The following is a 23,745-nucleotide window of genomic DNA, read 5'->3' as shown; positions in this document are numbered from 1 at the left end:
TGACAAAGTCCCTCCTAACGTTCACCTTCATAGTTGACACGGCACAGTGTAAATGTACACTTGTACTTGTACAATGTACAGCCTTGGATGGTGACATACATTCGCATAACATACCGGTAAATGAAAAACATACCGCAAGGCGTAATCAAAATCATACTGCGGATATCAATGTTAACGTTGGAAATTATTCTAAATTTTGTTATCTTATCACGATTATCAGCGCAGCAAAACATGTTACATAAGATACTACAGAAGCAGAGATATTCCGAAGGCGAGTAAATGACCGTACTGGTATACCGGTAAATTCCTGCTGAAGGAAAACGGCTAATACCGCAAAGTTTCAGACTATCTGAACATCTCCTAACCTAGTTAACCGCTAGCTTTATATAATAACATAAACATGGATATTATATGCCTTTACCGCTCTAAAAAACTTTAAATTAAACACAGATGAAGCGGCTGACCGGAACGTGCATCAAAACTGAATGCGCGAATCTGGACCCACTTAGGTAATACCGTGATGACGCAATTGACGCAGTCAGTCATCCCGGAGTTCTATATATCCCTGCCCCAGACGAGTAAAATATAGCTGAGAAGAATGTATTGATTTATGGTTCGAATTAACACCTTTAGCAATAACTACGGATTTAGCGCTATTTTTTAGCGTTTTTTCTCAATATTTAGCGACATTTTCTTCCATCTGGAGTTGGCAACACTGTCTACAAGCATCGGATCGGAGCGAGCTGCATATACAGCAGTTTACCGAATAAAAAGCTGCATGCAGCGCACATGGTATTCAGGTATTGCGACTCAAAACATAAATATAAAGATCGCAGATTCACACAGCTAATATAGACTATAGGGTTACCATATTTTGGAAATAAAAAAAAGACACTTTTTCAGAAATTTGAGACTTGCAAAACCGGAGAAGAATTCTCAAAAACCTCTTCGATATCTCTCGAATTGTAGCCATGATGCGAATGGCGAATTTTATGATGTATTTGCACAAACGAACGAGTGATACCCAAGTATCTGCATATCGCTCCAAGTGTGATAATTCAACTAATGCAGACCAAGGGGATCGAGCAGCTTCGATATGTCATTTCTAGGGATGGTGTGAACGTGAGGTTCACGTTCGCGTTCTGTGTGTGAACCTCGGGAATTTAGAGGTTCGCGTTCACAACAGAACCTTGGTAGGTTCTGCACTGTGAACCTTTTTCATATATTACAATTTTCACCTCATTATGACATCTTTGGTTCGAATTTATTGCATTTTAACTACGAGTCACTCTATGCATGACGCTGACAGCATAAAAAATCAACGCAAAACGAGCATGCACCTTGACAATCTCAAATATTTTACTTGCTTTGTTACAAAAATTTGCTCGAAATATCCAGCTTTTCGTTTGTGAATATTTAGTGACTCTCTGCTGTGAGCTTGACCCGCAATCAAACAACATCACCAGCGACATACAGAACATGTAGAGAGCGAATGAAGCTTATTCAACCGCAATCAATGAGATTGATATCGTTTTTGGTTGTAACAAATCTAGCAGGCGTACGGGGTCAATCTTGACTTCATATGTTTACTGTATCATTAAAACCATATCCGTGCGATTGAGGTGTTGGCTACAGCTGTATAACTTGTGTGGTAACCTGTTTTACACTCTGCTCAATATCAATGTAGCAATACTCCGACGCCGAACACATTATCCTGTCTGGCCAAGACCATTAGGGCGTAAGCTTATAGTCCCTGACAACTCATCGTCGAAATTGTTGGCAAAGCGACAGATGATATTGATTTTATGGGAGTTTTTTATCATTTGTTGCCTCAGTTGATACATTTCGCGACGTTTAAAACGCCAATATTTACTTCAGCATTGTGGCATTATGTGGCCCGAGTCGTCGCTAGGTATCGTGTACATTAATATAGGCTATCACTTCATTGAAAGATAGGGTTGAAATTAGCAATATGACGTCATGTGACGTCACGAGGTTCACGTTCGCGTTCACACAGAACCTTTCAAAAAGGTTCGAGTTCACACGAACCTGAACCTTTCAGAGGTTCACACCATCCCTAGTCATTTCCACATAACATTTTTCTGCGTGCTTCGTTCGCATACTACAATGCGACCTATCGAGGTTTAGCCTGCCACAGAGGAATATGGCATCGAAACTATACTTCTCGTTGTTAAATTGGATCGTTGTAGCAAAGAGCGTATAGTTTAGGACAGGAGTTCTCAGCCCGCGAGGCGCTAGCAGCCCGCAAACGTTCATTTTGCCGCCCACGACATCTTTCATCAGGAACGCAATTATTAGTGGCACGATATTGTTACATATCAATTTAGCTACTTGCTCGCTAAACGCACCGTCTCTGTTTCATTTGATTACTCATTCTTTGATGTGTTCTGGTTTCTTGATATACGCTCGAGTTTAGATTGTTATTGCGTTGAATCGCTATTCGGCTGGACTCTGGTTCAAGAAGACCCGCTTCGTAGTGCACTTTTAAAGAGTGTTTTACTCACTGCGAATGATTTGAACAGAAACAAGAACAAGGAAAGGGACATTAAACGTCGAAAACTGGGTTTGTAACTCTGCGTGCAACAATGAATTTGTTTTCTCGGATATAAACGGAAAACCGACGTCGACGTGACATATTTGTCGAAGAACACTTGTAGTAAAGAAGGGTTGAAGCTTACAATGGTACCACGACAGTTCCTTCTGGAGTTATAGGCTACATATCACCTGATCTCAGAATAAAACGCTGCTACCTACAGTACCTGGGTGTCAAATCAAGCAATTCAAATTTCGAGAAATTTTTAAAATTGCCGACGACCGATACAGACGTATCGTTCAAAATTGATTGGAATATCGCTAAACCAAAAAATTTGCTGGAGAAGATGTATTTCAATTAAACTTTAACATACTGTGGCAATATTCGCTGTTTCCGGCGCTTAGCACCAAGGACAACATCACCTGACAAATTTCGACGCTACGAGTTGTTCAGATTTGGGCAATTTTTTGGAAAGTTGTTTTGCGTTATTCCAAATGATAGTTTAGTTCATAAAAACACCTCTAAAACCGATTTTGGTCATTTTCATCGCGGTCTTCCTTGCGCGCAAAGCCCCCAAAGACCCACGAGTCAATTCTCCTTACTTCTGACGATCCACCAGAGTGTTTACGTCATATCTTTATCTGTAGTGTTGACCGTATCACTGGTTTGGAGCTTTTGCGAGGTTATCAGTTCAAGACGGCTATGTAAGGATGGGAAATATATCTGTATTCATAAATGTACTGAAATGTTGTCCTATAAACGCCAGATGTATCTTCGTTATACCATGCAGAACCGGTCAATCGTGTTCATGGGAAACATGTATTGGTTGCACGTTTGTTATGAATCGTATTCGGCAAAGAATGTAGAAGGACAAGAAGTGCGAGGTCATTGTGTCGTCATTTTATTGTTACGTATGGCGTCCGCCATTTTGGTCTCAAAAGCTGCAGTGATCTGCCTTCGGTTTGCCTACAGACGCGCTCATCGGTTTTATTAAAATTTATTTTTTGGATAATTTCATCCTTTATTTATAAAGTCCGACTATGAGCGATTAATTTATACTCCAATTAATCATTACTAAGAAACTGGAACGAGCATCAACCCGAGAATATATTTAAAAAATCAGAAAAATGTTCGTGGTATAATCAGAGGATTTACTCAGATATCTACACTATCGAATGTTTACATTCGATATAGAAACACGGTTGAAGCTCAAAAACTACCCATGCTTTCCAAATGAAAACCGGATTTTCAGTGCTGACATAATTGTATCACCGGTCCATCTGCATCCAGAGGCCTGCTCTTCTCTTTTCAAAGCCTGAATCTGATCCTTGTTGAAAAAAACCTTCCTATCCTCCTCCATCTGTTCCTTGTTATCCGAGCTTACATGCAAGTACCAAAAATCCAAAACGATCATAAATTGCACAATTCCGCTATTAATCACATTTGGGTATATTGTATGGTTTTCACTGTGTATTTGTATCGACAAAATGCTACAATTCATTTCACAAGGATTTCGCATTACCGGCGATTTCAACCGCGCAATTTCTTCATTTTTCTCCCTGAATTTGTTTGCACTGTATTCCGTGGCACACAAGACCTAAGCAGGTGATAAGGGCGACTCTAAACTTTTAATAATAATAATAACGCGCGATTTCTTCATCTTTCTCCTGACACCGGCCTAGTAGCTGCAAATTGTAAGATGGGTGACTTTATATAGTAGTGGGTGGTCTATGCTGTTACACTATCTATGCGGAAAGTTCCTATCGGCAATATTGAATCTTACTAGCTCCATCTCCTGCTTCAACAGGATACAATTCTCACAAGAAGCCTTCAGGTTGAGATTCTAAATATATCACCATATGTAGACCTACAATTCGGTGCAGCCCAGAAAAGGTATCTTGCTGTGGTAGTCCGGGGTGATCTGAAATAAAAACGACCAGCAGACAACGAAAATACATAAATTCACCTTGGTTTCTATGTCCAATATCCCAGTTGCGAGAGTAATCCAATAAATATCACTGCCAATATGACCGAAAACTACAGTCGCACGCATAGGTTCAGGCTGTTTTTGTGGTCTTTTGAGACCAAAATGGATGCCGCTGCGTAACAGTGGCGTGACGCAACAATGACCTCGCACTTCTTGTCCTTCTACATTCTTTGTTACGCACTATTGTCCAAGGGTCTGCGCAGTGAGTTGTTGAGTGTGTGCAGACTCGTCAAACCAGTGTTGCCAATTTAGCGATTTTGTCGCTAGATCTAGCGATTTTCCATTCGGTTTAGCGACAAAAATATCGATCTAGCGACTAGCGATAAATCTAGCGACTTTTGAAAAATATTTAGCGATTTTCTAGCGATTTTTTTCGAAAATATCTGATAATAATCAGGTTTGAGCAGCAAACATCATGCACGTTCGCCATATCTTATGCGCGCCACTGCGTCAGCACGTATCACCTATCAGCAGTCAGGTAGCACGCATGGATAGGAACGTGTTATACTGACTTTTCTGGTCAATGAGCAGCACTGAACAATGGCCAAGGAAGCGAAGTTAGTCATAACTTTTCCCGCCATGGAAATCTACAATTTCTTGTTCGCCAAACTCGTCAAGATCCCGAACAATTGACTCCCAACACGATACGAGTAATCATATTCATATGCTCGCCCAATGTAATGTGCTATACAAGGTCCGATATATGAATATACTCCTGGCGAATATAGGGTCGACCCTCCAAAACTGAAATTGCGACTTTCTATAGGGGTAGCTTAATTCAATATGACTAAGAAGACTGTATTACATCGGACTTTTCTCACCAAAACGAGACGTAACAATGGTAGTAGTACCATACCACTATTCGTATCCAATTTTATCGATATCCAATGGGAGAACGCGGTTCAAATTGTCCTTCCCCACATTACTCGAATGTCGAATAACGAGTTTGATATTGGATTCGCGAAAGTTACGCCACGCCAAGTATACGCCACGGACATTTGACACCACACAAGATGTAACAGCATTCGAACAAGATTCAAATACCCACCCCTCCTGAAAATGATAAATATCATTGATAATAACTTTATTCGCAACAAGTTTCATTGAGATTTAACATCCTACTTATACTCGGACAAATGCCATACATATTAATTGACATATACCATTGATCAGATGGATGGATAGGGAAATAGAAATATATAATTGGATAGCCAGCCGCTCTAGGTAGTGGTGTGTAGGCTACTCAGCGGTTCGGCCCTCCTTTACTTTCTAGAATGGACGTCGTCACTACTTATAGTTGTCGGCACACCCGGTGCAAGTCATGTCGCGTTCAAATATTCCCATCCAGTTAGGGGTGACAAGAGGCTTTCCGCAATCACCTGTATATCGCATCACGTATTCACAGACGCATCGAGCAAAGCACTTGTATATCAAGGATGATTTTCACATCCACTTCCCTTTCAGCGGCAGTTTGTGTCACGCCTATATAGTGAGTATTCAGGACTGCAAACCTTGTCATGCAGGGCGATCATTGCGGGGAGAGATCTAGTTTGTTGAAATGCACCGCACATTTTGTCCTGTTTTGAGATGACTGACATGACTCTTGCGTATTACGAACTAGAAATAGGATAAGTGTAATGTGACATAAACGATTAAAATAGAGCTGACAAGAATGTATGGATATTACTGGTTCAATTTAACATCTTTAGGAATTAATGAGGATTTAGCGACTTTTTTTAGCGATTTTGTTTCAAGATTTAGCGACATCTAGCGATTTTTTACATCAGTTTTAGCGATTTTTGTCCGTCCGGAGTTGGCAACACTGCGTCAAACGTAGAGCGAACATTGTGAGGTGTCTTGGAAACTGTAGGGTCCGTAACTAATAATAAAACATATTCGGGCAGGCGAACCCGTTGGTATGACTGCGTTGCATGATGTTACTTCGTGACCTCCTGTCTGCTATATCAAAAACTATAGAATCGCCCAACAGGGATGTCACCCAACAGGAATATCTAGCTTTAGACATTCCTGTCGCCCAATCGTACTAAACTAAAAGACGCACACGATTTCAAATTGGGATTTCTTCACTGGCTTGTAATTTTTCCCTGCCAGATGAATTCGTCTTCTGGGGTTCAGATTGCCAAGACAGGAACATTCGGTACCAGTCATTTAGGCGCTCTTAGACAATTAAACCTATATGTCGAAGTTTTCGGTGTTTATTTGCTCTGAATACTCATTAGGGATATGTCGGTACAAGTGAAGCAAGGGCCGTAACCAATAACGGGGTATAATGGGAACACTAAGTGTAAATATTGAAGTGTTGCACTATATACGTGAAAATGTTGCACATAAATGGGAAATTAGCGGGTGGATTGAGCACTGAGCTATATAAACACTGGAGTGCGCTACTCGCGATATTTACGTTGTCACTAGAAACAGTTGCATTGTGGGGAATAGGCTGGACGATTTAGTACAGGAGCTTATGGAAAAACGTCCAGTTTTAAAATATATTTGATTCGTATTGGGTTTGTAGTATTTTATACGAATGGAGCTTTGAATGAATAATCATCGCAACATTCAGGATTTGTTTCAGCCCAATATCTCGTGTTTATATCTGTGTTATCTGTGTATTTCGACATGTCGAAGATATAAGTGGTTTCGATTGTTCGTGGTAAAATGAGGTTGTCTAATGTCTATGTGTCATCGTATGTATTTTTTTGTGGTTATATTCCTGATGTAGATTGCTTTACTCGTTGTATCCAGCATATTTTAGTGTACAGAAATAACCAAGCTGTCAAAAGATGTATAATGCCAGTTCAGTTATCTTTCAGATATATGTATCTATAGGAAGTAAAAACATCTACGATTGCCAGCTTGAAGTTATTATCGGAGCGTGCCTCAGAATTACCTATCCTGGATTCAAAATCTTCATACTGCAATGGAGCTGATGTGAATGCTGTAACTGCCAGCTACGTGGTGGCTGTGAATATTGCTGATGGAGAAAATTCAGCATCATAGGACATATCAAAAAGCACTGCTGAAATCAATTGAATGCCATTGTGGTTATTCTACGTATTTATTGGTTCAGCGTATTTAAATAAATCCAAAAAAGAGAAAGTAAAGATATGTCTGCTATGTGTAGCGATGGGGCAGTGATTTCTGTAGAAGTGACTGGATGAGTTCATTGAATGAGAGAAACAAGAAATGCATGGGTCCTTATTCAGATGTAGCTAGAATTGCCCAATTCACAGTGAAATTGAGGCTATGTTGGTTACAGCAATCTGTGCACTGTGGGAGTTCATAATAAATATTAATTTTATCGAATCAATACGGCGCAAGATACAATCTAAATGGCGTACATGTATTTGATCATAATTACACCTATAGCTACCCATATACGTGTGTACATGAAGCTTGGCTCGTTTTGCACTTTCATGAAACCAGAAATTTGATTAGATTCAAAACTAACTGGAGATGTGAACATTTCAACTCAGTTTTTCTGCCCACGATACTTGCCTACCCTACTAGATGAAGCACTCGAACCTGGCTTTAGATCAACCATCTCTGTGGTCACACGCAATAACGCGCTGTACTGCCTCGTCACACGAAATACTGCGCTGTACTGTCTCGTACAAAAATGCTGAACTTTCGTTTTCATAAACACCAGCTTCGGTTATGAGAAACGAATTTTTCTATTGAAATACCAACATAAAAAAATAAAAACAGAAATAAATTAATTAATTGTGATCGACTTTACGTCGCCTTCGGCGTAATTAACGGTGATCTGAAAGTCAAATGTGGGATACGTTAGGGCTTAATATCTGCGAACGAGGTATAATAAACGAACCGATTCTGATCTTAGTTCCAATTTAATGGAATTTCTTCTCTCTTACGCAGCACAGGCACAGTCACATTGAAGGCCACCCCACTGCGGGGCCTACGACGACGACGTCGTTTTGGGGCACTGTTCAAGATAAATGAACTAACATATGAGAAAGCAAGAGGCAAAGAATCATCATCCTCACAGTCAGTACCCATGTCTACATATCCTCGGTATCGTTTTCCATCCCAAAAACCTGTTTGCGGATCGACATTTCATCCATCACTATGGAGCATATTACAGGATTTGCTGATGCCTCTACTTTTCCTCTGATAGCAGAAAAGGCAATACTAGTAAAGCCAGGCTCAGCGGGAAGTTTTCCATACCAGCGTCTTATCACACTTGGATGGGGAAGAGCAAGTTGAAAATTCTGACGCACAAAATTGTATGCCTTAGTGGAATAATACTGAAGCGTCATTGCAAATGATTGCAATTCCTTGGAGTATTTGACTCCTCTTCCACCAGCTTGTAGCTTCATACGATGCAAGAGCTCACTTGGTAGACCACTGAATTTATGTGACATTACTTCTACACACGAATCGCTTATCAAATTGTTCTTCTTACGAGATGCAATGACCTCATCCTGAGTTTTCACTTTTTTTGCAGACGGTATGTTCTCATTCTGGCTGCAACCAACCTCTTTTTAATTTCTGCCACCCTACGGCGTTGCTGTTGAACGACTTTTCGAGGAGACGTGTGCACACAGTAGCTGTGGTCGTGAAGAACTACTTCAGGTTCAGCGGTTTGTGCTTCATAATGCCGTTTCTTATCTTGAACTGAAGAAGGTCTCACTCGTCGGTTGTTCGAAGCCTGAAATTTGTGAATTTTATGTTAACTAGGGCTAAAATCAAGGTATAGTAATTGGAACTCAAACTCCATAAATATATAGTCACTGTCTAGTGTCTACCGTACCTTTGGCCTCATAGATTTTGGAAAATTCAGAAATCTTGTCGGCACCGCATTCGTCCTTAAACGAATTCTCCCGCCAACACGGTAAATATCACTTTCTGAAAAATGATCAGAGCAGATGACCGACGATCTTGCTGGCTCCCAGTCTTTTCTTCTAATACATTCTATCCATCTTTCTTTCAGGGAATCATTGGTAGGAAAGCTGCGTTGTAGACAACATTGTATCAGTTCACAAGTAATTCTATGATACAAAGCACACCAAATTGACCATTCTTTGTTATGAACTATGATAAAAGTAGCAGGAACATATGTGAAATTATCTTGTTTGATTTAGATATATCTGTTACTTTCTACCCCAGAAGGATAAACTATTAGGTAACCTTTTAAATCTAAAGCCAAAGGTAAACCTAAAAAAAAACATCTTACGAGACAAATCGAACGTCTCGCACGCACAAAGCTATAATGAACTCGACCACAGAATTAGCAATTTGAACTTTAGTGTGAGCATCTGGCACCAGAAATATAGAATTATTACTCAACTATGCTGGACAAAACCGTGTGGCCCTCAATTATACCTTTCCTTCTAGTCCTACCTCCAACCTTCACGACAATTTTAAGCAAGGATTGAGTACCAAGCTAGTTATTGGCTGAACTGCCCATACAGAATACAAACAGTGACCTGGCTGGTCATGCTATTACAGGTATATACTGATGAAACTGACATGATGCTGAGACTGCTGATATAGTCTGCTCTGATCATACCAACATCCATATACTTGTGACAAAATTTTCTGGTAAAATGACACTTTAACATGGCCTATTCATTAATGCTGTGGCTTATCTGGACATTGATTGACTGTGGTGGTCAGGAGATATTAAATATAGATACTGATTCTTCAAAGATAGTCTTGCTGCCCAACATATTCTGCCATTCACTCACCGGTGAAATGTTCTTGGATGCCGACGCTTTACCAAAGACTCTTCATCGCTACTACCATCGCTATTACTTCTCATATATGACTCTGTGGATATCTTTTTCTGCCTTTTACTGCACCCATAGGCGCAACAAACACTACCACCAAAACGAGATGTCTTCGACATGTCGAAATACACAGATAACACAGATATAAACACGAGATATTGGGCTGAAACAAATCCTGAATGTTACGATGATTATTCATTCAAAGCTCCATTCGTATAAAATACTACAAACCGAATACGAATCAAATATATTTTAAAACTGGACGTTTCTCCATAAGCGCCTGTACTAAGTCGTCCAGCCTATTCCCCACAATGCAACTGTAACATGGTGACAACGCAAATTTGCTTAGCCGGAGATGGCAGTAGTTCGGGGCTTGGGATTGAGTAGTACGACCCATATGGAACAGGTGAAAAAAAAAGCCCTAAGATGTTAAAACGTGGATTTGCCGTATCCAGAAATTACGACTGGAGTGGGCGCTTGCGAGCAAACTTTCAAACCTAAAAATGTAACATTTTGTGCAGAGGCATGCCGGCAACATTATGCGCTCGGTTAAAAGGGAAATATCATACAAATACGTGTATCTTTGCCGTCTTAATATTACAGAAACATTGGGAGTACCTCGCAACGTTCTACGTCTAGCCCAATCTTGAATTTTACTGGCGTTGTTTTGGGTAAGGTTTGGCGGCGGGAGATATATATAGCGCGCCATGAATTAGATTTTAAAATCGGACAGACCAAGACGACGATTAAACAATGTGGGAGGTTATTCATGCAATAGGCGCTAATCACAACAGAACTGAGCTAAAGTGACACGTCCGGAACTGACGGTCAGATATAGCCCCCACGAGAATGTGGTTTTCACGTATAGCAATGTAAATTTAAAATGGCGACATGTTTTAATAGGTTTAAGTAGTTCGTTTCAGGAAATCTACACCCGTGGAAATTGTTAGTGACGCAACGGCGAACTTCGGCAAAAGTAATACCAACCACTCCGGTTTTCTCCCCGACCGAGTCAATATCATTTCAAGTGAATTTATCATTAAATCTCCTTATGCAACATCGGTGACGGGTAAGCAATATAATTTCCATGCTGTTACCACATTAGTGAATGGTGGCGAAGAGCGGGGGAGACGACTCGATGCAGGAGCTGACTACGACAAACCCTGAATCACGCGAATTTTGCACCACGAAATATACGTCAATTGACCTCAGCTTTACCGTTATCGCTAAAGAAAACCAGCTACATGACGAGCATCTCGAAAGTATCACAAATGAAGGGGAACACATGCATCGTAAGAAACCTTTCATCGGTGGTGAGCAATTGGGAGTAGTTTCAAAATGTTACCTAAGCTGCCCTAATTGTTGTATTAATAATGATAATTTGGATGGTGTCTCGTAAACGGAATAAACGCATTAGCGCGGAATGATTGAAAGGCATAATAGCGATTACTAGTGACGTATATGGACATTGGACATCTTAGGTCATTACTCGGAAAACGACTAGCATGAAAAGAACAACAACCTGATAGTATGATTGCTTTGAAAATGTGTTCTCGGGAACGTATTGCTAGAATAGAGCCCGTGTTTCTGTAATCCGTCTGTGTGCACTGTGCACGGACTTTAAATTGAACTTATGACCATATGTCTAGTTTTATAGGTAGATATCATGCTTGATTAGACTGGCCCGGCTCAAACGATCAAGGTTTTGGTCCGGCCCGCGACGCTAAATCGGGTTTGACATTCCCGTCTATGGTTGACCGTATACGATAGATCAGAATTAAAGGCTATAGTTACTATCGTCATTTGCGTGCGGTATAAAGCACTCCGCAATGACAAAAGTGATACAAACATCGCGCAATGAGGTTGTACGTACACGTGTGGTAATATTGAATGTTAAAATGCAAAAGTATTGGTGCACAAGCAGATACTGGGTATTCAGTCAGTAAATTGCCTCTACGCGTAAAATCTATAATTTCTCTAAATTCGGTTTTAACTTCCGGACGCCCGTTTACCAATTAATAAAGGCTCTTAACTTGAATTGACCATTGTGACGCGAGTCCACTTTATCTCGGCATTTTCATTCATCGGCCTGGTTAAACTATTTGTAAAAGTGTCGCACTCGTTTCTGCGGTCATGGGCTAAATTAATACATGAATGCTTGCTATAAATTGGTTGTGAGGATAATTCCCTTGGTCCACTAGTTCTTTTTGGACGCATGGTGAAACTCAATATCACCTCGGTTAAAGTTTAAATCGTACAAGGCATGGTACCAGCCATCCGGCCTGGGTAACGATCCTGCATGGTCGAGGCAATACTTGTTCTGCCCAACATATTTCGATCAAAATGCAAAATTTTAAATAATGATTTCCTCCATGGAAATCACCACACGGAGTGTGTAAAACATATTAATTTAATACGTCATACTGTAATCGTTGAACGTGATACTGCGATTTTGCTCGGATTGTCGTTGTTGATAAGTTTGTAACGCCACCATCGTATTCTAGAAAACGGGGCAAAAACTGATATAGTTCGCAGGTTTCGTGCAGTAGACCGGAGTAATATTTATACTGCTATGCGCCAAGTCTGTGTAGTACGGGCAATAAATCTGTGACGGCAATCGTGTCTTGACAAAGTACTGCAAAATCGAGTTTGTAGCTAATGTTCTGCCTTATGTCATTCTTAACGCGTGCGCGGCGAAAACGCTCCATCACCAAATATGGGAAACCCATGTTGTAATATTCTTTTTGTGTGTGCGGTTTTTGGGAGGGTCATAAGTGGAAGGCAGGCGCTCGCGGCATGCCGTGAGAGTAGAAACCTTCCGGTACTACTGCAACGTGCAATTTCTGGATAGGAAACACCACTGGCCATCCGGATACTAATCCCTTATGAAGGAATGTAGGAGTTTTCGTGACAGTTTCCTGGGGCGCTTGGTACGGTAATTGACTTCGCAAAATAGCAGAACGATTATCTTGTCATTCACCAAACCCTTTTAACGATGACGCAATTCCTTACTCTGAAGGCATATAAGCATTTGTACGTTTACTTCTTCATCAGTATGTACTTAGGTTGGAGTTAGATAACAACCTAATCGTCTATCTTTGTAGTTATGCTCAGATGAAAGCTTGGAGAAACTGAGGTTGACTTATTCACATTCATATGTGTGTATGACTGTATGTTCGTGTACTCGTCTTTATGTACGAATGTATACCACTGGTATTATGCGTATTGTCCTATCATTACAAGTAGACGTAGAATAAGGACTTGGAATGGATCAGTCTGGTCTACATATACCCTACATAGCTACGCGACCGAGACAACTATGGGTTGAAAACTACTTACCTGTTGGAAAATTATTTTGTTTTGCGTATATATATAAGCAAAGATTTGAGGTCAGCTACATCAAATAAAAACATAGAGTGATCAGAATCGCTTCAATATCTAAGTGAGTATCGTAACTCGAGCAAGGAATCCTGTATCAGATGTATGGGCACTAGGCAGTCTACACTATTATGAAATTATCGATTGAACTTGCAAGGCTATTCTTACATCTACGCTTTCAGCTTTCGGAATCAACAAGGTGCGTGTGCATTAGAGCCGTACACGCGATGAAGTATTTTGTATACGTCTTAATTAATGGTGATAACAGTAAGTGCTATGTTTCCTTCATTATTGGGGAAGCGGTCTTGCGAGTATAATAGTGTTGGGGGGCCTAATTGTTCTGTAGTGTAGGACTTTACCATAGTGTGCTATCGCCATTCACCTTGACCAGAGTTTCTATGTGAGCCTGTTATAGGATTTGGAACAGTCCCACTATAGTATTTGAATTTAACAAATATGCAATTTGAGCATTTCATTGTGCATTATGATTGGAACAAGCTTTAAATTGGTAAACTAACTCGCAAATGGGTCGGCAGTTCATCGTATTGGGTTAATTTGTCTGCAAAATCTATTGACCTTGAGTCATGGCTTCTATTTTGGAAATTTATGTTGATTTGACTAAGAAATTGACTTGAGTCACGGCTTCTATTTTGGAAATTTATGTTGATTTGACTAAGAAATTGACTTGAGTCACCTCCCTAAATAGGAGTAAACTGATTTGGCTTGAAACAAGGGTATAGATCAGTGATTCTCAACCTTTTTCACCTCGCGGACCGGTGAAATTTCAAAAAATGTTTGGCGGACCGGTGAATTTCAGAAATTGAAATCAACCCAAAATGTAAAGTATGCAGCCGGTTTTTGCAAGTAGGCCTATATGGCAAGAGAGTGACATTTTTAGGGCTTTGATCGTAATTAATTATGTTCATGATGGCGTCCTTGTGACTTTAAGGTAGTGAGTCTGCTGAGTCGGGGTAAAATTGCCTTTCCCAGATAAACGTGCTGCCGCCGAGAGTCGTTCACAGTCTTTCGCGCCGTATGCCGTGGATTTAAACGTCCACGCCAACTCGAATAATATTCTCCTCTTCGACAATATCGAGAGAAGAAGTGTTTCGGAGTCGAATCAAGCACCTTGTCGTGCTACCTTGCTGAATGTTCATTGCCCACTACCACCAGGCGTATAGGCTGCTACTCTGTATACTACGGATACAATGCGCAGCACGAAAACACCTGGCAACAGCTATACCTGGCTAATGACCATACACAAAACCAGTGCCGAAAAGGCTCGTCGTTAGTCAACCTCCCGAAAAACGTTGGTCTTGGGCCCCCCACAGCTGGATGGATGCTTTCACCAATACTTGTGAGCACATCCATTCTAACCAGTGCAGGTAGAGACTTTGCGCAGCTTAATCGCGGGAAGCGTGGAAATTTTATATAATTCATGACCGAAACATCAGTCAATAATATTGGTAATTGCCTATATATTGCTATTTTTTATCCTCTCAGAATTATCAGATTTTCCGGTAGAGCTGGGTGAGATGTCGTCTTGGAAAATTTAGGGCATCTAATCAAATTAAACATATTCGGATGGGACTCTTGCAATACTTACTTCGTTACATGTCATTAATTAATGACCTACTGTCTGTTATATAGTGAATAGTAGGGATGGTGTGAACCTCTGAAATGTTCAGGTTCGTGTGAACGCGAACCTTTTTAAAAGGTTCTGTGTGAACGCGAACGTGAAATTCATGACTTCACGTGACGTCATTTTGATAATTTTCGACGATGACTTGCAAGAGAATAAAAGCTTACGCATTAACGCTTAGGCCAGACCGGACAATATATTCGGTGTCTGAGAATTGCTACATTGATATTGAGCAGAGTGTAAAACGGGTTTCTACACTTGCTACCGATATTATCCCATAAGCATCATTCGCAGACTACCTATGCACGGCCTACATGTATAGCGTATTTCGGTGTGTTATTGCGGGTCAAGCTCACACTAGAGTCGCTAAACATTCACAAGCGGGAAACTAGATATTTCGAGCAAACTTTGGTAACAAAGCTAGCAGAATTTTTTAGATTGTCAAGGTGCATGCTCTATTGCTCATATAGCGTTGCATTGTTCTGCTGTCGGCATATGCATAAAGTTACCCGCAGTTGAAATGCAAAGAATTGCAACCAAAAACATTATAATGACGTGGAAAATTGTAATATAGGAAAAAGGTTCACAGTGCAGAACCTACGAAGGTTCGTTTGTGAACGTGAACCTTCAAATTTCTGAGGTTCACACACAGAACGTGATCGTGAACCACACGTTCAGACCATCCCTAGTGAATAGATATTGAAATCACCAAAGCGTACTAAACTAAAAGATGCACACAGTTCCAAATTGCTATTTCTTCACTGAAAAATAATTTTGCTCTGTGAGATGGCGTTTTTCCTGTGGGGTACAGATTGCCAGGATAGTGAAATTCGGCTGCAGCCATTTAAGTGCCTATGGACAATTTGCCATATCTATACCAAGGCTTTCGGTCTACAAAGGGCAGTCCTTTTTGACCAAAGTTTTCTTGCTTCCAAATTTTTGGCACACTTTTCCCAGCCCTATGTTTTCCTGAACTTTATCATGTGTTGGTGCGTCGTGGCGCGTCAATGGCTGACGCCGAAAATGCCTAATCTAATAATTTATTCGTATTTCTTGGCGGAAGGACACCCAAAATTCAAAGTATTTAGTGACGAAAATCGGGCAAAGCGTTAGAAAAATTTGAAGGAAGTTGGATGAAGTTCCAACTAAAATACTCTATCATTTATGTTCATTCACGAAATACCTTCGGGTACCCTTCAATTGGGGGTTAGTGGTGCGGCAGTTACGATAGGGCGTGGGCTACTGCACAAAATGAATGAATGGAAAACGAATCATCGTGCAAATTGCGCATTTTAGCGAGTCAGCTCGTACTTGTCGCTCCCATGTCGTCAAATGACACGGCTTGAACTTCAAGTCAAATGTTTCTAGACCTAATATTACCTCACGAAGTTCTCAATCAGTTAAACTTTTAATGTTTTATTTATTTCATCGATGGACAAGCCTTCACCATATCGCATCTGGAAATTAAGGTATAAAACTGTAAAATGCCTGGCGGACCGGTAGGAAAGTCGTCGCGGACCGGCACCGGTCCGCGGACCGGCGGTTGAGAACCACTGGTATAGATTGAATGTCGTAACACGGGCAACGAACAAGATTTGAACTTAACTGTGGAAACAGTGACTAAATTGTAACTTCAATTGTTACGTCATAAATTCATACATGGGCATTACTTTCAATTTTTCTTGGGACGCTCAGAATGGCGTCATGGCCGGGTTTAGATCAAGACTTTGAAATATTTTGGCGAAATCAAGGTTCTCGGTTGCAAGCAAGTCGCTTCAACAAGCCTAAATTTCAGAATTGGGAAATATGTGTATATCAAGGTCTTTAATCCGATTTCTATCCAAGTAACGATGTGGCTATTAAAACTAGATCGTATAATTAAGGAAGATGGCATCATGTGTCGTGTACTTAGAAATCCAAATGTAATACCGGTATAATAAATAATGGTGCATACGCATGTTTTGATTTGCAGCTAATTTACGGCCTAGGTTTGAATTTGATTTGACGCATATTGAGAGTATCCCTATACTTCCTAAACCAGGGGTGGCCAACTTTTCTCTATGTATGGCCATATTCTGTTTATTAATATAGCCTACTGCCGTATTCCAGTGTTCGGTTGTGAAGTAACTGGACGCCAGATATCCCAGGTTAAAAGATCCGTGCCCGATGAAGTAAGGACTAATGTGTTTGTTCGTATCGGCTTGGGCGCGCCGAGAGAAGTCATGTCATGAGTAAATACTGCGATTTATCGAATCCATATATGAATTTCGTCATTGATATTTGTAGTTGCAGATATTGCTATATAGTATTTGTCCTTTCCCGACCCCTATGGTGTGATTCATCATTGTTATCAATGAGCGCAAGTCTTCGAAAATTGGTGTCTAATATTAATGATGATGTATTTTTGGGTGGGACAATTGCTATCGATTAAAAAAAAACGGAAGATTTTGCACTAAATAAATGCACAATTTTTGCATTCATTAACATTAGGAGTTTAATTTTGACAAAATTTTGCATTCAAGTATTTAAATTAGGCATTGTTCACATAAGGTTGGTCTCTGCATTTTGGGTTGGAACTAGCTGTTCTTACGAAATACCTTGGCAACAATAGAGACTAAACGTTCCACAGTAGCAGTTGGGTTCTAGAAGCAATGAGGTTCAGTGTATACTGTGGAAGCGCTGATAAAACACCCGTTGCTTGATACCAACAATGATGTCTACATCGTATTTTAAAGACCGCAACCTAATAACACTTTTGCTGAGATGTCGCGAAACACCGATGTACTATGAGAAACAATTTCCGTCAAGCCGTCAAATTTCAGATTCAGAATTACGTTATGGGCGTAAGTTTGGGAAAACATAAGACCCTAAAATAGGCTACAGGGTGTGGTCTAAAAAAGCGAGAGGATAGGGTCACAGCCGCTGCAATCTCTACGTAAGAAACGAAATGTTGTTTGCAAATCAAATTTGAATTACGTACAGAATTTTGACAATTTTTTTACCCAACGATATAATTTTTGAATTTCTCATGTATATCAAAGAATGGTCGCCCTAATATTGGTCATTTCGTTGCATGCTTTGATTTCTTGGCCTCACATCGGGATTGTCGAAATGTTGGACTCGCCTAGGCGTGCCATAAACGACGCTCTTTCGAGAGACGTACCCAATTCCAAGTTGGTATTTTTGATGGATCACCTGATTTTCTTCTGCGGCTCGCATTTGTGCTGTGGGGATCAGATTACACGGCGCTGCGGTATTTGAATCGCAAAATCAATTCGCATTAAATCGTGCGTGACGCGAGTGGAATTGCGCTAGATCTCGCCAAAGTGAATTCTGTATCAGCTGCATAAACTTTTATGAACAACAAGCTCGACACTAGATTTACGGCGTCAGCTAGAGGTAATTATCCAGCCTTTGCACAATTTCAATAAGTTCGCTACCAAATAGATGTAAACCTTCCGTAAAAGCAAAGTATTGGTGGCGCACTTTTAACCTATGATCAAGCCAAAACATACGCCTTCATCGCCCACGAGCTAATAACCTCTGTTCCGATCAATATATTGCCTAAAAAAGTGTGCGGATACGATACGTGTGAAAAGAGCTATAGTACGTGACATATGGGTAAGGCGTTTAAAACGGTGATAAGTGATTTGAAATTGGTTGAAATACGCGGTTCAAAATCAACTCGTTATTCAGTATTGCTAAATTCTGCTCAGGCTGCAATGATGTTTGAGTAATCTGGCTTGCGGTGCGTAACTCTTTTTCATGGAATGTCTATTATCCACACTCCACAGTGTTTGGTGCTCGCTTGTAGCAAGTTCCGTGCATGGCTAAAATCGAATCAATAATGCTTATGCGTTTACGCCCTCATAAACGTAGCGTGTGTTTGCAGAACGGTATCTCATGAAAGTACAATTGTGCATGTGATTTTGGTCCTGCGTCATGTCGACTTGTCTTTACAATTTCTAATGCTTCAGACTCTACTCTATATATGCTAGGGCTTAACTCAATTTAGCAGCTTTGCGCATGTGTGATTATTGACATTACCGATTTTCCAACATTTAAATCTGTGCTCGTTAGCTGTTGAGGATAACCAGGTACACAGTCTGAATACTGATCAGCTAACATAGTGCAACGAATCATTGTGGTTGATAACGCTTTTGTAAACCCGACTCGGCATGCTCAGAACCACCTACTAATTTGGCTAAGCACAAGAGTTGTCATGACTCAAGATCTATTGTCGCACAAAGATGGTGATATATATTTGAAACCCATGTGATTCCCTATTATTAGAAATACCCGCCAGATTGTAACACTATTATGGTGTTCCCTCACTTTGCGTAAGCGATGCTGTATTAGCGCAGGTTAGAAGAAAATAATTGGTCAGTAAACGTGCTAATACTATTTATTCTTGATTGATCCAGCAAATTGGGGATCCTATACAAAAACACCCCATAATACTAAATACGCCCCGTAGCCAGGGTGGACGATACACCTTTATGTTGGTATATGCCTTACTTTTCGTGTTTAAATTCTGTTAATGATCCCTATTTGTAGCAACGCGATATGACGTTGGTTACCGGGAACAACGCCGAACTGCCCTGCCTAAATGTTTGAATATATGTAACACTATTTGCTGTCGGCACCCGTATGAATTAACCTTTCATATCTAAAAATATGATTTATGGCGCATACATGATATTATTGATTGGCTAATAATGGGTTATATACTACTCTAATTGTTTACAGTTGGTATCAAGCATTTTGTCATCATGGTACTTGTAGTTATCAGCCTATGTTTAGTCCGACTGCGCACTAACTTATTTGCTTGTAGATATCCTATTATTATACTGGATTGAGTGTAATCAAAATGCCTTTTATTACCCCCACTCCCAAAGGGAGGCTGCGCACTGTGATTAACAGACGCTGCGCCTCGTCGCCATTTGAAAAATAAATTATTCTGTTTGAGGAAAAACCATGCTCACATTCTCTACTGCCCCGACACTAGGGAATAGCATGGCTTCATGGCATCCTCCGCTAATTAAAAGAAGGGGAGGGGGTGACTTCGTTGTACATATTTTGTGGTATCCGTCCGAAAACGAAAAGAATAAAAAAAAATAATAACATTTTTTTTGATGCTTGTATGTAGAACATTAACATTTTAAAGAAGTGCAAAATATTAAAAAGTAACCGAAAATGCGAAATATATATATATACATCCCTACAAAAAAGAGCCGCATTCGGCCAGAAAAAAAGTTTTTTTGTCAGACAATTACCGAGGCAAGAGAATCATTTATATCCCCTTTTTGAATCCCATAGAGCAGAGTTTTGCATATGCGTCAACTCGGGAAATAAACCTGGCCTAGACGTGAATATATCACCTTGAAGGTGAATACTTAATGCATAGCAATGGTGTAATATATGTACTGTACACGGAATGCTTGGAATTCGTTTGTTTTGTGATATATCAGTGTACTAACAACAATGAAATAATGATGATATGAGTCAATTATGTAGTTATGTATGTATATATTAATTTGATCGACACGGTCTCTTTAGGATTCCGATAAGGTCCACATCCCCAACTAAAAGCTAAGAAAATAGCACCATAATGCCTAGATTATGGAGAAGGCTATAGTAACTGAAAAGAATAGAGGTGATCTATATGAATCACCCAGCTATACCCATACGAAGCTGATAGAAAGGAATATAAGCCGTTGCGAAAGCGACAGATATGTAACCACTCTATCTTGTTTGTGTTAAATATTATAATTATAAATCTGTAACCTTACGCATAGAGACAATTCGATGAAAGTAATGTTGAATAATACTTGGTCAAGAATAATATCACAAGTAATGCGCCATATTTGGCAAGATAGCTGTGTTCATTGAGCTAAGACGGTGGCATTCTTGACACTGGAGTCGAATCAATATGCGTAATTACAGAGTTTGGGCTATATCCTCCCGCCCCTATAAAAGAGTGGATGGACCCCGAAATCGAAAATCAAATATAAAAGTATATAAGTATTATGCCAAGCAGGGAATAGCTTGCCTGGTCATGATATATAAAAAACTTAAATACCATCAAAATCTAAAGATTGGAAAAGAGTGGGCAGTATCGGATGGTTGATTGGAATGAGCTCGCCAGAACTAGTGGTATATTTGCTTGACTGGATAATTTCATTTGCGCCATTATGTAGTGCGGCGCAGCCATTCCACCACCAGTACGGAACTGAAATCGATGTTTTGCGATACAAATGTGTCGAAAATAGAGAGATGCTTATATGTGATTGTCGTATGCATGCCAGTTTTACCATCATGCTGCCATTAAATGGGGCCACCATTTTTCGTGCATGCGAACTTTTGTAGTAAGTGTTGCCGTACTTTATGTTAAGCGTATGTATGTTATATCTATGTGTCATGTGGTGCCCACACGAATTTTATATCAGCTGCGGTGAACAATTGTTACCCATGTAGGCAGCAGAGATGCCAAATCCAACTACCACCACCGAAGCAGAACATCTAAAGAAGTGTTCAGACATCCACAAAACATTGACGAAGACATTGAAAGAGTCTGACGTCATTTGGGCTCGAAAGGTGATGTCGGATGTCCCCCTAAAGGCTCTCAAGCATACATTGATAGGATCGCCTGCTTGCCACAGTTGTAAGGTGCACAGAAATGATGCAGCGCGATCAAATGCTCCGGTACAGCTCCATGAAACAGATGAATTAAAGATGGACCGAACCAGAACAGTAACCGAGATATATTGCATTTGAAATCTCGCTACGACAGAGCCACGGACGAAATCCCGTATCCTGATGGAATTCCCTTTCCCCGAATAGACACGAAAGTACAAGACATCAATGCCTCAATTGAAAATGGATATCTACATCTGGAAAGACTGCAATACTTTTATGACTGAACTGGTGATCTGCCAATTGGTTGGCTTGGACTCTAAGTGTTGATACTTTTGTGGGCATCTAATGGCATATCACTAGCATATAATGTACGCGGCAGAAAAGGCCATCACATCTATTGTGAAAACAAACCTTGGAGAATTATTTTGATTTTAGATCGTGCATGATGATAAATAAGTTAACTTTTGGTTTTTTATCAGTATGTGTAATGTGCATAGAGAAGCCCTATTGTTATCTGCACGACCTTATTGGACTATTTGGTTGTATTATGCTTATCTTAATCTTATATTGATTATTATGAGTCCCTGGGCCTGGGAAGGTCATTGCTTATTTCGATCAAGCTGCAGCCAATACTTCAATCCGCGCCACAAAGCACCAACAAGGCGTGTAAAGGGGTGAAGAAAGCGTAACGAGCCGGAATAACGTGCAACGCTGTGAAGCAAATTGAACTAAGTGTAGACTACCCGCAAAGCAATCGTTTTGGGGCTACACTATAAAAAATGGAGGTCCCACCGTTTCTTCCGGCGTTAAACGTCATTTCCCAGCAGTTCCAGAGGACGGGGGAGAGTCTGGAGACGAATACTTGTCGATCAGCACTCTCCTATCTGCAATTGCCAACCGGTACACAACCCCTAACGTTTCCTCGTCTCACCTATGGACTCATAGCGCCAGATTGAGAAGCTCACTGCAGAAGCAAACGGTATCACATCTGACATCTCGTACCAGGACCTTCTACTTGGACGATTAGCTGAATTTCTAATTTTCGGCAGTGTGAGCGCGAGCACTGAGCATCTCAACTACAAAAACACACAGTATACGTTGGCGGCAGCGTCAGGACTGGACGCGGAATCCAGTAGTCCAAAGCAACACATCGCAACCAAGAATATATCATTGAACAGAAAAAAAAGCTCGCCCGAAACACTACTGATCAGACGAACGTATTCAAGAGGAGAGACTCAAGCTATAGCGCAATGAAAATAACCCCATCCGGCAGTCAAGGGACACGTCAAATCGACGAAAGCCCTGGTACGAAGTATAATTTCCTGGCCGATTCAGGACACATCAAAATTCTAAATACATCATCTCTATTTTATGTACATTCCCTGATATCGCGTATGGCCAGACACCAGATGTGGTCAAAGTGATCAGCATGAGCATTGGTAGTCAAGTAAAAGTATTTATTTCCAGTATAGAATAAATGATTAAATAAAAAGTAAATTTCATCGGAGGTTCCGCTTGTAGCAGTAAATCACAAGTGGTTGCTTTGGAATTTGCAGAATGAATATATTCGCAAAAGGTCACAGGACACTACAAAAACAGCAACTTTCAAAAATGTATTTGGCCCCTATCTTACTGTGGCTATTTCAGCAAGTTCCTGCTATGACAGTTCCATTTATAAAACTAAAACAACCCGATTCCAAATCTTCTGTCTACTTATGAGTAGCTAAAATGTGCATAGTAAAAGTAGAAGCAGTCTAAAAGGATGATCAAGAAG

At 40.4% G+C, this 23,745-nt stretch overlaps 1 long non-coding RNA gene across 1 annotated transcript; it reads right to left on the bottom strand.

Annotated features, from left to right (window-relative positions):
• Positions 1-21,428: 21,428 nt before the first annotated feature.
• LOC145450373 (uncharacterized) lies at positions 21,429-23,007 on the bottom strand. The gene is made up of 2 exons (XR_013918481.1): positions 22,876-23,007; positions 21,429-22,832 (listed from the first exon to the last, which is right to left on the bottom strand). It is a non-coding gene; the product is annotated as an uncharacterized LOC145450373 (long non-coding RNA).
• Between the last annotated feature and the right edge of the window lie 738 nt (positions 23,008-23,745).

Source organism: Botryllus schlosseri, chromosome 11, assembly GCF_051294905.1.
Source record: "Botryllus schlosseri isolate E-star chromosome 11, Bs_hap1, whole genome shotgun sequence".
NCBI lineage: Eukaryota > Metazoa > Chordata > Ascidiacea > Stolidobranchia > Styelidae > Botryllus > Botryllus schlosseri.
Note: the sequence above shows the minus strand (reverse complement) of the source record. Positions and strands in the feature narration are given on the sequence as shown.